A 13,993-nucleotide genomic window follows, 5' to 3' on the forward strand; every position below is an offset into this window, starting at 1 on the left:
CAGGTGGGAGTTGTGCTTACAGCCCAACACCGTGCAGGACGTTTGGCATTTGCCAGAGAACACCAAGATTGGCAAATTCACCACTGGCACCCTGTGCTCTTCACAGATTAAAGCAGGTTCTCACTGAGCACATGTGACAGACATGAGAGTCTGGAGATGCCAAGGAGAACGTTCTGCTGCCTGCAACATCCTCCAGCATGACCGGTTTGGCAGTGGGTCAGTAATGGTGTGGGGTGGCATTTCTTTGGGGGGCCGCACAACCCTCCATGTGCTCACCAGAGGTAGCCTGACTGCCATTAGGTACCAAGATGAGATCCTCAGACCCCTTGTGAGACCATATGCTGGTGCGGTTGGCCCTGGGTTCCTCCTAATGCAAGACAATGCTAGACCTCTTGTGGCTGGAGTGTGTCAGCAGTTCCTGCAACACGAAGGCATTGATGCTATGGACTGGTCCGCCCGTTCCCCAGACCTGAATCGAATTGAGCACATCTGGGACATCATGTCTCGCTCCATCCACCAACGCCACATTGCACCACAGACTGTCCAGGAGTTGGCGGATGCTTTAGTCCAGGTCTGGGAGGAGATCCCTCAGGAGACCATCCGCTACCTCATCAGGAGAAAGCCCAGGCATTGTAGGGAGGTCATACAGGCATGTGGAGGCCACACACACTACTGAGCCTCATTTTGACTTGTTTTAAGGACATGACATCAAAGTTCAGCCTGTAGTGTGTTTTTCCGCTTTAATTTTGAGTGTGACTCCAAATCCAGACCTACATGGGTTAATAAATTTTATTTCCATTGATAATTTTTGTGTGATTTTGTTGTCAGCACATTCAACTATGTAAAGAACAAAGTATTTAATAAGAATATTTCATTCATTCAGATCTAGGATGTGTTATTTTAGTGTTCCCTTTATTTTATTCTTTTATCACTACCTTTTTTTTACACCATTTTCATAAAGTTGAAACAACTTTTAGTACATACTAATAAAGTTTATAACTTTTATTATTACAATTTTGGTCCCAGTGCACCCTTGAGACTACTTACTACTTTCCTTCTTTATTGTGACTCCAATCCGAATTAGGTTTTGCTGAAGATAACAGGATACAGGTGATAGAAGATAAACAGCAGTCAATATGATAAGGTAACTCTCCTATGATAAATGCTGTACAGCTGTACAGCACTGTGATGCTCCAATAACACAGTGACAGGCTTTTATATAGTGCCAAGTACACAATGTGTGACTGCAGTCTACTTAGATGACTCAAACATGTGATGTTATTGTGGCAGATATTATGCATGATAACACTCACTTAACAGACAGTTTGTGGCATTTAACCATTGAAATGTATGCCAACAATACAACTACTCTTGACTATCTCATTCATTTATAAAAATTTTCATAGCAACTTAAAAAGTACAAATCCAGGTTATTTATTACACATAAATGACTATACTGCCATGACTGCAGGAGATGCATGGCCTGGTATATGTCAGACATACAGCTTATGCACACTCATCTAACTAGCTGCAATAAATGTGAAGAGATGGCACAAGACCACATGAGGAACATGTTATCATTTTTTTAACTAGTTCCCGTAAATGGGTGGTTAGAGGCCCCAGTGCATTGCTTTGCCCAAGGCCTACAATGCTGTTAAGACTACAGTGAATTTACCTGTTCTGCTTTCAATATACTGTTTCTATTAACCAAATTTACACAGATAGCAGAACCACCTCTACTTTTCAGTAATACCAATCAGATGTAATGAGCTGAAGAATGGTGTTTATTATGTAATAGAGAAAATTGTTAAAAATGTAATAATAAAAATAATGAAAAGCAATTACAATATGCAAAGGTATTTGCAAGATGCAGAAACATGAATAACTACTGTATGTAGACCACATGAAATTACATATGCAAAGTATTGACTACAATGTAAAACAATACAGCTAGCATACATTACTGTCAGCAGAGGACAGATTTAAGGGTCAGTATCTCTTACTATTGGATTCTATACTGAGGGTGAACACGTGATGTCTGGTTATAACCATGAGGGAAGTAGGAAATGGCTACCCTCAGTTTTCACTTACCCAGAATACACTGAGAATTAAGCTATGGTGGGCTGTGAGGTTCATCATTAAGCTACAGTAGTTCTTTGCTAAACACTAGTTGGGGCTGATAACATAAATCACTATAAACAGAAGTAAGATGTATATACAGTAACAGGCGTAGCCATGACATTACCATTTAAGCTGTTAGATTCACTAGATAAAATGTTGTGCAAAAGCAACATTTTTGGACACATCCATACTTATTATGTATGTAAAACAATTTAGTTCCAAAGTGTGTCTGTTTTAGTAACATAGTTAGTGAGGTTGAAAAGAGGCAAAATGCCCATCAGGTTCAACCTGTTTTCTGTGTTAAACTGTTCATATTATAATGCACCTGCTGAAGTAATGGTTTAGTACCAATTGACAGCTATGATTCTATCACTCCAAGATATTAATGTCAATATGCTAAATGCTATAACCCTGGATACGTGTTCCACTTAAAAATGTGTCCAATCTGTTTTTAAATGCATTTACAGAGTCTGCCATTATTACCTTCTTCGACAGGGAGTTCCAAATCTTTTTTGCCCTTACCGTGAAGTACTCTTTCCTACGTTGTGTACAGAATTTTCTCTCCCCTAGCCTCAGTGAGTGCCCCAGGTGTCTATTATCTATGGGCACCCCTAAATCTTTTTCCACCATGGTTACCCCTAAATTTTCCCCATTTAGAGTATAGGATGCATGTGTGTTTTTTGTCCCAAAATGCATAACTTTGCCTTTTTCTATATTGAACCTCATTCCCCATTTAGACGCCCAGGTTTCAAGTTTAAATAAGTCATTTTGTAGAGACTCCACATCGCTTTCTGAATTAATTACCTTACACAGTTTAGTATAATCTGCAAAGATTGACACTGTGCCTATTCCTAGATCATTGATAAATATATTGAACAGTAGCAGGCCAAGTACGGACCCTTGCTGTATTCCGCTGACTACTGGTGCCCAGCTGGAGAACATCCCATTGACCACTACTTCTTGTACTCCGTTATCCAGCCAATTACCTATCCATGTGCAAATAGTATATCCTAAGCCAAGTTCCCTTAACTTGATGATCAGTCAACTGTGAGGCACTGTATCGAATGCTTTTGCAAAATCTAAACACACCACATCCACTGCTTTTCCCTGGTCAAGATTCGCGCTCACTTCCTTGTAGAAGCTGATTAAGTTAGTTTGACATGATCTGTCCCTTACAAACCCATGCTGACTTTTGCTAACAATCTTATTAACCTGCAGATAATCCTGTATGCTATCCCTTAAAATACCTTCCAATATTTTACCCACTATAGAGGTTAAACTAACTGATCTATAGTTACCAGGATTATTTTTAGTTCCCTTTTTAAATAAAGGCACTACCTCAGCTATGCGCCAATCCTTTGGCACCATGCCTGATGTAATTAAACTTTGGAAAATCATGTATAGTGGTTTTGCTAGCTGCGACCTAAGCTCCATAATAACCCTTGGATGAAAACCATCTGGGCCTGGTAATTTATTAATCTTTATGTTGCTTAGTCTCTCCAGGACTACTTCCTCACTTAAACAAGCATCAAGCCAAGAGTCATTACCTTCACTATCAATATGCACTACTCTCACCATCTGAACCTCCCTGGTGAATACTGAGGAAAAAAATGTGTTCAGTATTTCAGCTTTTATTTTATCATAGTTTTTCAAAGCTCGCAATATATCTTTTAGTGGGCCTATGTTCTCCTTCTTTAACCTTTTACTGTTTATGTATTTATAAAACTTTTTAGGATTGGTTTTACTCTCTATAGCGATTTGCTTTTCATTTACAATTTTAGCTGCCCTTATTACTTTTTTGCATTTTTTTATTGCATTCCTTATAATGCTGGAATGACTCCTCCCCTTTATTAGATTTAAATGTTTTGAAAGCATGATTCTTTTTAGCCATTGCTTTTTTTACCTCCTTATTGAGTCACATTGGCTAGTTTTTAGTACTCATGCGTTTACTGCTCATAGGAATGAATTTGTGAATATTGCTATTAAGCAACCCTTTAAAAGCTACCCACATTTCCGTTGTGTCTTTACCATGAAACAAAACTTCCCAGTCAATGGACCTAATTCAGATCTGATCGCTCGCTTGCTAGTTTTTGCAGCGCTGCAATCAGATAGTCACCTCCTATAGGGGAGTGTATTTTAGCTGTGCAAGTATGCGATCGCATGTGCAGCCACCCTGTACAAAAACAGTTTGAGCAGTTTCTGAGTAGGTCTGACCTTACTCAGCCGCTGCAATCACTTCAGCCTGTTCAAGGCCGGAATTGATGTCAGACAACCGCCCTGCAAATGCTTGGACATGCCTCCATTTTTCCAAACACTCCCTGAAAACGGTCAGTTGCCACCCACAAACGCCCTCCTGTCAATCTCCTTGCGATCGGCTGTGTGAATGGATTCTTTGTTAAATCCATCGCACAGCAACGATCCGCTTTGTACCCATATGACGCGCCTGTGCATTGCAGTGCATATGCATGCGCAGTAGTGCCCTGATCACTGCGCAGCGAAAAACACTAGCGAGCAAACCCATCTGAATTAGGCCCAATGTAATTTATTGCCTGTCTCAGCATATTGAAGTTAGCTTTTCTAAAGTTAAATGTTTTAGTTGTTCCCTTATAGCTATGTTTTTTGAAACTGATGCTGAATGTGATCATATAGTGGTCACTGTTTCCCAAGGTCTGATATAATGTCAACATTAGTGGTAATAACTAGGTCCAGAATAGTTTTACCTCTAGTTGGGTACGACCCAACTAGAGGTAAAACTGCTGCTCCTAGTTTTTACACATGAATCGTTACTCCAATTTATATCCAGATAGTTAAAATCCCCTAAAATTAGGATGTCCCCCATTCCCGCAGCTTTTTCAATTTGCAGCAATAGTTATTCCTCGTCATGTATGCTAATATCCGGTTGCTTGTATCACGTGCCAATGACTAGTTTCTTTGCTTCTGTGCCCCCTCTTGTGATCTCAACCTATAGTGACTCCACGTTATCTCCAGTCTCCTCGTAAATACCGTCTATTAAGTTTGGTTTTAGAGATGGTTTAACAAAGAGAGATACCCCTCCTCCCCTTTTGGTAGCCCTATCCCTCCTGAAAAGAAAATATCCCTCCAAAATCACAACCCAGTCGTGAGAGTCATCCCACCATGTTTCCATAATACCTATAATTTCATACTGAAATTTTGATACAAGCAATTCCAATTCCCCCATTTTACCTGGTAGGCTTCTTGCATTTGCAAGCAAACATTTTAGCTTAGCATCTCCCTTGCCCGTTTGTTTTAATGGTATTTTATCTATATTTACAAGTTCCTTCTAGACATACCCTTACCCTTTCCACCCCATCATACTTAATACAGCTTTCCTCACTACTATCTTTATATGATCTATTAAAACTTTCTAGAAAGCCCCCCCCCCCCCCCTGATGTTAGTATCTTCCCTTATGCTATGGACATCATTTTATACATACCATATTGCTGAGCTATATTCGTCATTAGGTGATATATTGTGATATCTAGGGCAATACCTGTGTCAGTATTTCTGGTGCAAATACCCTTGCCAGCTGATCTTTTGCATCCCCCTTCTCTACCCCCAAATTGTTCACTACCCCCAGCCTTACTGTTCTCACTGTTTGACCTGTAGCTTCTGGCTAAACCCTCCTCCCAGGCTCCTAGTTTAAAAGCTCCTCCAACCTTCTAACCATCCTGCCACCCAGCACCGCAGCCCCCTCCTCATTCAGGTGCAATCCATCGCAACAAAAAAGATGGCACATGACTGAGAAGTCTGCCCAGTGTTCCAAGAACACAAACCCTTCCTTCCTACACCAGTCTCTAAGCCACACATTTACTTCCCTAATTTCCCTTTGCCTCCCTGGGATAGCGCATGGCACTGGCAATATTTAGGAGAATATTACTCTAGATGTCCTTGCCTTAAGTTTCTTGCCTAATTCCCTATAGTCTTTCTTAAGGACTTCCCATCTACCACTAACTTTGTCATTGGTGCCAACATGCACAAAGACCGCCTGGTCTTTACCAGCCCCTCCCAACAATCTATCTACCCGGTCCGCGATGTGCCGTACCTAAGCACCTGGAAGACAACAGAGGCTACAGCAATCATGGTACGAGTAGCAGATTGCCCTGTCTGCTCTCCTGATAATAGAATCCCCTACAACCACAATTTTACTTGGTACCTCACTAACTTTTTTCCCATCTTTAGCGGGGATACCGCTCCTCTGGTTGCTAGAGGAAACAGTCTCCTCCGGTTCCATCATTTAATCACTGCCATACTCAGAATCTTCGTCCAATGGCAAATTTGTTGGGGTTTGGCAGATCGGAGATGTCCTGTCTCCCCATCCCCCTCTTCTTCTACCTTCTAACCATGACCCAGCTGTCTACCTGATCATCCTCATCTACTAGTGATCCCCTCTGCAACTTCTCCACCGTTCTATCTAAACTTTGCTTGAGAGTGTGAATATTCCTTAGTCGCGTAACGGTCCACTCTAGATCAGTTACCTGGGCTTCCAGAGCATCTGTTCGCTCACATCTCGTACAGATGTACCCACACTCGAACTGTTGTGCCAGATGCGCATATATCATGCACGACACACACTGAGTGAGATTCTCAATCGTGGCCACCCCCATTTTTAATTAGTGCTAACTCCCTGTTACTTTTAGAAAATAAAAAGGAGGGGGACAACTATATATAGGACAAATAATTGAAAGGGGGACTTATCCTGCACTCCACAGTTTGGTCACAATTCAGGCAATTCCAGAGTTGTTTTAAAAACTCATAGATGTGACATGAAAATAAAAAGAGATATGTGCATATGGTGAAGTAGAATTTAATATGACAAATAAACAATCAAACAATAAAACATTATATACATAGCAGCATGTTTGTAGCAGTAAGGACTTTTGAATGGGAAAAGGTGCAGTGAATAATTACTGAATGTATAGAACTGTAAACACAGTTCTAAACCAGCTTGTGGGTTTAATTTGGTTCAGGGAGACCCGGGAATCCCTTATCCATGCTGCACTGGAACAGTAAGTTCACTGTTATTCCCCCACTGAGAGTCCTGTGTCCACCAATGCATTTCCACCCCTTGCAGGGGTCTTTATCAAGGTGCAAAGCGATTGTGATGCTGCTCCCAAACTGAATATAAATGGTTATTGACCAATCATTTAACAGCCCACGCAGCTGGACCCTATACATATAATTGCCTAACTTTGTCCCATGGTCCTTGGCTGCGTGGAGCTTCCTGTTGGATCCGATTTGTTAGTGTGTAGTCATGGCGACCACGGCAAGTTCTTCCTGGTGTGGTATCACCAGCCTCTGGGCATCCAAACCCCTGCCCCCCGCAATGCCGCCACACAACTGTGTACTTTAGAGCCGTGAATGCTGAAGTTCCACTGAAAGTGTCCCGTGTCAATAGAAGTCCACCACGGACTTACGGCGGCATAGATGATTTGTAAACACTCGGTAACGTAACGTCACTTCCGGTGACGTGTATTATCAACACAGTCAGTGCAATGTCCTTTCCAGTATACAGAATGAAAATGCAATCCTTAAATAGAAAATAGCGTATTACTGGCAAATACTTCATAAAATGATATAAGTATAGAAAGTATACAAAATGTGTATATAATAAAATGTGTATATATTAAAGAGTTTATAAATTAAAAATGGGGGTAATTAAAACTTAGAGATTATTTAATAGATAAACTTTAATAGATAAAATTTAACTAAAAAGACCCCAATGTCAATAACTAATCATAGAAACCATTTTATTTCAAAATCACAGTTGAGGCCCTCGGGTTTTAGCGTCCCTAGTTCGTATATCATTTTCATTTCTGCTTTTGCTAACTGGGTGGCTATATCTTTACATCTCCAGTTACCTTTTATATGTCTAATACCACAGAACTGTTTAATCGCACCACAATTACTTTGGTGAAAGACACAAAAATGTTCTGATAAGGCGTGCGTGTTCAGAGCTTTTTTAATATTTCTAAGGTGCTCTCCCTTTCTTATTTTGAGAGACCGGGACGTTCTCCCGATATACCATAGACCGCAGTTGCATTCAATAGCATAGATAACATTATTGTTATTGCAAGTAATGAAGTCTAATATTTTAAACTTTGTCTTATTAATGGTTACCTCTGTGATTTTACTTCCTTTCCCCTTAATTCCTCTGCACCCCAAGCAGCCCCCGCACCTAAAAAAGCCTTTGGATTTTATCGTTTTCATCCTTTTTGTGCATGTTTGTGTACTTTTTACTAAATTTGTTCTAATGTTTGGTGCCTTTCTGAAGATACACTTGGGTCTGTTGGGAAGGAGATTTCCTATAACTGGATATTTTTGTTAGATCTTCCAATTTTTGTTAAGAGATCTTTCTAAGACTTTGTGTTGACTACTGAACGAGGTGACTAAAGCCCAATCATAACTATTACTGGTTGTATTTTTGATTTTGGTTTTTAACAAATCTTTCCTATCTAGACTTGATACAGTAGTCAGTGAATTAGCAACCTTTTTGGTATCGTAACCTGATGCTTCAAATTTGTTCTGTAGTACTTTAGCTTGTTCTTCAAAAACTTCTGGTTTGGTACAGTTGCGTCTTAGACGCCTGAATTGGCCTCCTGGGCTTGATCCAAGCCAATTGTGATGGTGACAACTGGTATCTTTAATATAAGCCCCCGAGTCTGTAGGCTTGATGAAATTTCTTGTGTTAAGGCCATTCTCGTCTACAGATACTGTAATATCCAAGAAATTGATTGTTTGTCTACTATTTTCAAACGTGAAATGAATGTTCCTAGTATTAGTATTTAGATAGTTGAAGAAATCATTTAAGCTCTCTTCGTCGCCCTTCCAAATAAAAAATACATCATTGATGTTAGAGATGAGCGGGTTCGGTTCCTCTGAATCCGAACCCGCCCGAACTTCAGGTTTTTTACACGGGTCCGAGCAGGCTCGGATCTTCCCGCCTTGCTCGGCTAACCCGAGCGCGCCCGAACGTCATCATCACACTGTCGGATTCTCGCGAGGCTCGGATTCTATCACGAGACTCGGATTCTATATAAGGAGCCGCGCGTCGCCGCCATTTTCACACGTGCATTGAGAGTCATAGGGAGAGGACGTGGCTGGCGTCCTCTCCGTTTAGAGAAGAGAGAGACACAGTATTTTGGGGAGCATTATTAGGAGGAGTACTACTATACTGTATACTACTATACTACTTGCTGAAGTGATATTTAAAGATTAGATAATATATAGTGTGACTGTAAGTGTATTATCTGACTTGTGGGGGAGACACTGACAGTGGGGAGCAGTTAGAGTCTGAGAGCAGGACTCAGGAGTACATATAACGTACAGTGCACACTTTTGCTGCCAGAGTCAGTGCCACACTGCCATTGTTGTGACCACACTGACCACCAGTATAATAATATATTTTGTGATTGTCTGCTTAGGCCTCGGAGTACTAGTTGCAAGTTGCAACGTGACCTGAAGTGACCACCAGTTTAATAATCAATCACCACCAGTTTAATATATATATATATATATATATATAATTGTATATAATATATATATATATATATATATATATATATATATATATAATATTGTATACCACCTACCCGTGTTTTTTTTTTTTTTTCATTCTTCTTTATACATACTACTATAGTAGCTTACTGTAGCAGTCTGCGGTGCTGTGCTGACCTGACAGTGTCCAGCAGGTCCGTCATCAGTCATTACATAATAAATATATATAGTACCTGTCCGGCTGCAGTACTAGTGATATTATATTGATTTCATCTCATTATCAATAATTTATCATCCAGTCTAGACTCTATATTAGCAGCAGACACAGTACGTTAGTCCACGGCTGTAGCTACCTCTGTGTCGGCACTCGGCAGTCCATCCATAATTGTATACCACCTACCCGTGGTTTTTTTTTTTTCTTTCTTCTTTGTACATACTACTATAGAGTATAGTAGCTTACTGTAGCAGTCTGCGGTGCTGCTGAGCTGACAGTGTCCAGCAGGTCCGTCATCAGTCATCATTACCTAATAAATATATTATCTACCTGTCCGGCTGCAGTACTAGTGATATTATATATACATACATATATATATTGATTTCATCTCATTATCAATCATCCAGTCTATATTAGCATCAGACACAGTACGTTAGTCCACGGCTGTAGCTACCTCTGTGTCGGCACTCGGCAGTCCATCCATAATTGTATACCACCTACCCGTGGTTTTTTTTTTTCTTTCTTCTTTGTACATACTACTATAGAGTATAGTAGCTTACTGTAGCAGTCTGCGGTGCTGCCGAGCTGACAGTGTCCAGCAGGTCCGTCATCAGTCATCATTACCTAATAAATATATTATCTACCTGTCCGGCTGCAGTACTAGTGATATTATATATACATACATATATATATATATTGATTTCATCTCATTATCAATCATCCAGTCTATATTAGCAGCAGACACAGTACGGTAGTCCACGGCTGTAGCTACCTCTGTGTCGGCACTCGGCAGTCCATCCATAAGTATACTAGTATCCATCCATCTCCATTGTTTACCTGAGGTGCCTTTTAGTTGTGCCTATTAAAATATGGAGAACAAAAATGTTGAGGTTTCAAAATTAGGGAAAGATCAAGATCCACTTCCACCTCGTGCTGAAGCTGCTGCCACTAGTCATGGCCGAGACGATGAAATGCCAGCAACGTCGTCTGCCAAGGCCGATGCCCAATGTCATAGTACAGAGCATGTCAAATCCAAAACACCAAATATCAGTAAAAAAAGGACTCCAAAACCTAAAATAAAATTGTCGGAGGAGAAGCGTAAACTTGCCAATATGCCATTTACCACACGGAGTGGCAAGGAACGGCTGAGGCCCTGGCCTATGTTCATGGCTAGTGGTTCAGCTTCACATGAGGATGGAAGCACTCAGCCTCTCGCTAGAAAAATGAAAAGACTTAAGCTGGCAAAAGCACAGCAAAGAACTGTGCGTTCTTCGAAATCACAAATCCACAAGGAGAGTCCAATTGTGTCGGTTGCGATGCCTGACCTTCCCAACACTGGACGTGAAGAGCATGCGCCTTCCACCATTTGCACGCCCCCTGCAAGAGCTGGAAGGAGCACCCGCAGTCCAGTTCCTGATAGTCAGATTGAAGATGTCAGTGTTGAAGTACACCAGGATGAGGAGGATATGGGTGTTGCTGGCGCTGGGGAGGAAATTGACCAGGAGGATTCTGATGGTGAGGTGGTTTGTTTAAGTCAGGCACCCGGGGAGACACCTGTTGTCCGTGGGAGGAATATGGCCGTTGACATGCCTTTTGAAAATACCAAAAAAATCAGCTCTTCAGTGTGGAGGTATTTCAACAGAAAAGCGGACAACAGGTGTCAAGCCGTGTGTTGCCTTTGTCAAGCTGTAATAAGTAGGGGTAAGGACGTTAACCACCTCGGAACATCCTCCCTTATACGTCACCTGCAGCGCATTCATAATAAGTCAGTGACAAGTTCAAAAACTTTGGGTGACAGCGGAAGCAGTCCACTGACCAGTAAATCCCTTCCTCTTGTAACCAAGCTCACGCAAACCACCCCACCAACTCCCTCAGTGTCAATTTCCTCCTTCCCCAGGAATGCCAATAGTCCTGCAGGCCATGTCACTGGCAATTCTGACGATTCCTCTCCTGCCTGGGATTCCTCCGATGCATCCTTGCGTGTAACGCCTACTGCTGCTGGCGCTGCTGTTGTTGCTGCTGGGAGTCGATGGTCATCCCAGAGGGGAAGTCGGAAGACCACTTGTACTACTTCCAGTAAGCAATTGACTGTCCAACAGTCCTTTGCGAGGAAGATGAAATATCACAGAAGTCATCCTGCTGCAAAGCGGATAACTGAGGCCTTGACAACTATGTTGGTGTTAGACGTGCGTCCGGTATCCGCCGTTAGTTCACAGGGAACTACACAATTTCTTGAGGTAGTGTGCCCCCGTTACCAAATACCATCTAGGTTCCACTTCTCTAGGCAGGCGATACCGAAAATGTACACAGACCTCAGAAAAAGACTCACCAGTGTCCTAAAAAATGCAGCTGTACCCAATGTCCACTTAACCACGGACATGTGGACAAGTGGAGCAGGGCAGGGTCAGGACTATATGACTGTGACAGCCCACTGGGTAGATGTATGGACTCCCGCCGCAAGAACAGCAGCGGCGGCACCAGTAGCAGCATCTCGCAAACGCCAACTCTTTCCTAGGCAGGCTACGCTTTGTATCACCGCTTTCCAGAATACGCACACAGCTGAAAACCTCTTACGGCAACTGAGGAAGATCATCGCGGAATGGCTTACCCCAATTGGACTCTCCTGTGGATTTGTGGCATCGGACAACGCCAGCAATATTGTGTGTGCATTAAATATGGGCAAATTCCAGCACGTCCCATGTTTTGCACATACCTTGAATTTGGTGGTGCAGAATTTTTTAAAAAACGACAGGGGCGTGCAAGAGATGCTGTCGGTGGCCAGAAGAATTGCGGGACACTTTCGGCGTACAGGCACCACGTACAGAAGACTGGAGCACCACCAAAAACTACTGAACCTGCCCTGCCATCATCTGAAGCAAGAAGTGGTAACGAGGTGGAATTCAACCCTCTATATGCTTCAGAGGTTGGAGGAGCAGCAAAAGGCCATTCAAGCCTATACAATTGAGCACGATATAGGAGGTGGAATGCACCTGTCTCAAGCGTAGTGGAGAATGATTTCAACGTTGTGCAAGGTTCTGATGCCCTTTGAACTTGCCACACGTGAAGTCAGTTCAGACACTGCCAGCCTGAGTCAGGTCATTCCCCTCATCAGGCTTTTGCAGAAGAAGCTGGAGACATTGAAGGAGGAGCTAACACGGAGCGATTCCGCTAGGCATGTGGGACTTGTGGATGGAGCCCTTAATTCGCTTAACAAGGATTCACGGGTGGTCAATCTGTTGAAATCAGAGCACTACATTTTGGCCACCGTGCTCGATCCTAGATTTAAAGCCTACCTTGGATCTCTCTTTCCGGCAGACACAAGTCTGCTGGGGTTGAAAGACCTGCTGGTGAGAAAATTGTCAAGTCAAGCGGAACGTGACCTGTCAACATCTCCTCCTTCACATTCTCCCGCAACTGGGGGTGCGAGGAAAAGGCTCAGAATTCCGAGCCCACCCGCTGGCGGTGATGCAGGGCAGTCTGGAGCGACTGCTGATGCTGACATCTGGTCCGGACTGAAGGACTTGACAACGATTACGGACATGTCGTCTACTGTCACTGCATATGATTCTCTCACCATTGAAAGAATGGTGGAGGATTATATGAGTGACCGCATCCAAGTAGGCACGTCACACAGTCCGTACTTATACTGGCAGGAAAAAGAGGCTATTTGGAGGCCCTTGCACAAACTGGCTTTATTCTACCTAAGTTGCCCTCCCACAAGTGTGTACTCCGAAAGAGTGTTTAGTGCCGCCGCTCACCTTGTCAGCAATCGGCGTACGAGGTCACATCCAGAAAATGTGGAGAAGATGATGTTCATTAAAATGAATTATAATCAATTCCTCCGTGGAGACATTGACCAGCAGCAATTGCCTCCACAAAGTACACAGGGAGCTGAGATGGTGGATTCCAGTGGGGACGAATTGATAATCTGTGAGGAGGGGGATGTACACGGTGATATATCGGAGGATGATGATGAGGTGGACATCTTGCCTCTGTAGAGCCAGTTTGTGCAAGGAGAGATTAATTGCTTCTTTTTTGGTGGGGGTCCAAACCAACCCGTCATTTCAGTCACAGTCGTGTGGCAGACCCAGTCACTGAAATGATGGGTTGGTTAAAGTGTGCATGTCCTGTTTATACAACAT

Source organism: Pseudophryne corroboree, chromosome 5 (assembly GCF_028390025.1).
Source record: "Pseudophryne corroboree isolate aPseCor3 chromosome 5, aPseCor3.hap2, whole genome shotgun sequence".
NCBI lineage: Eukaryota > Metazoa > Chordata > Amphibia > Anura > Myobatrachidae > Pseudophryne > Pseudophryne corroboree.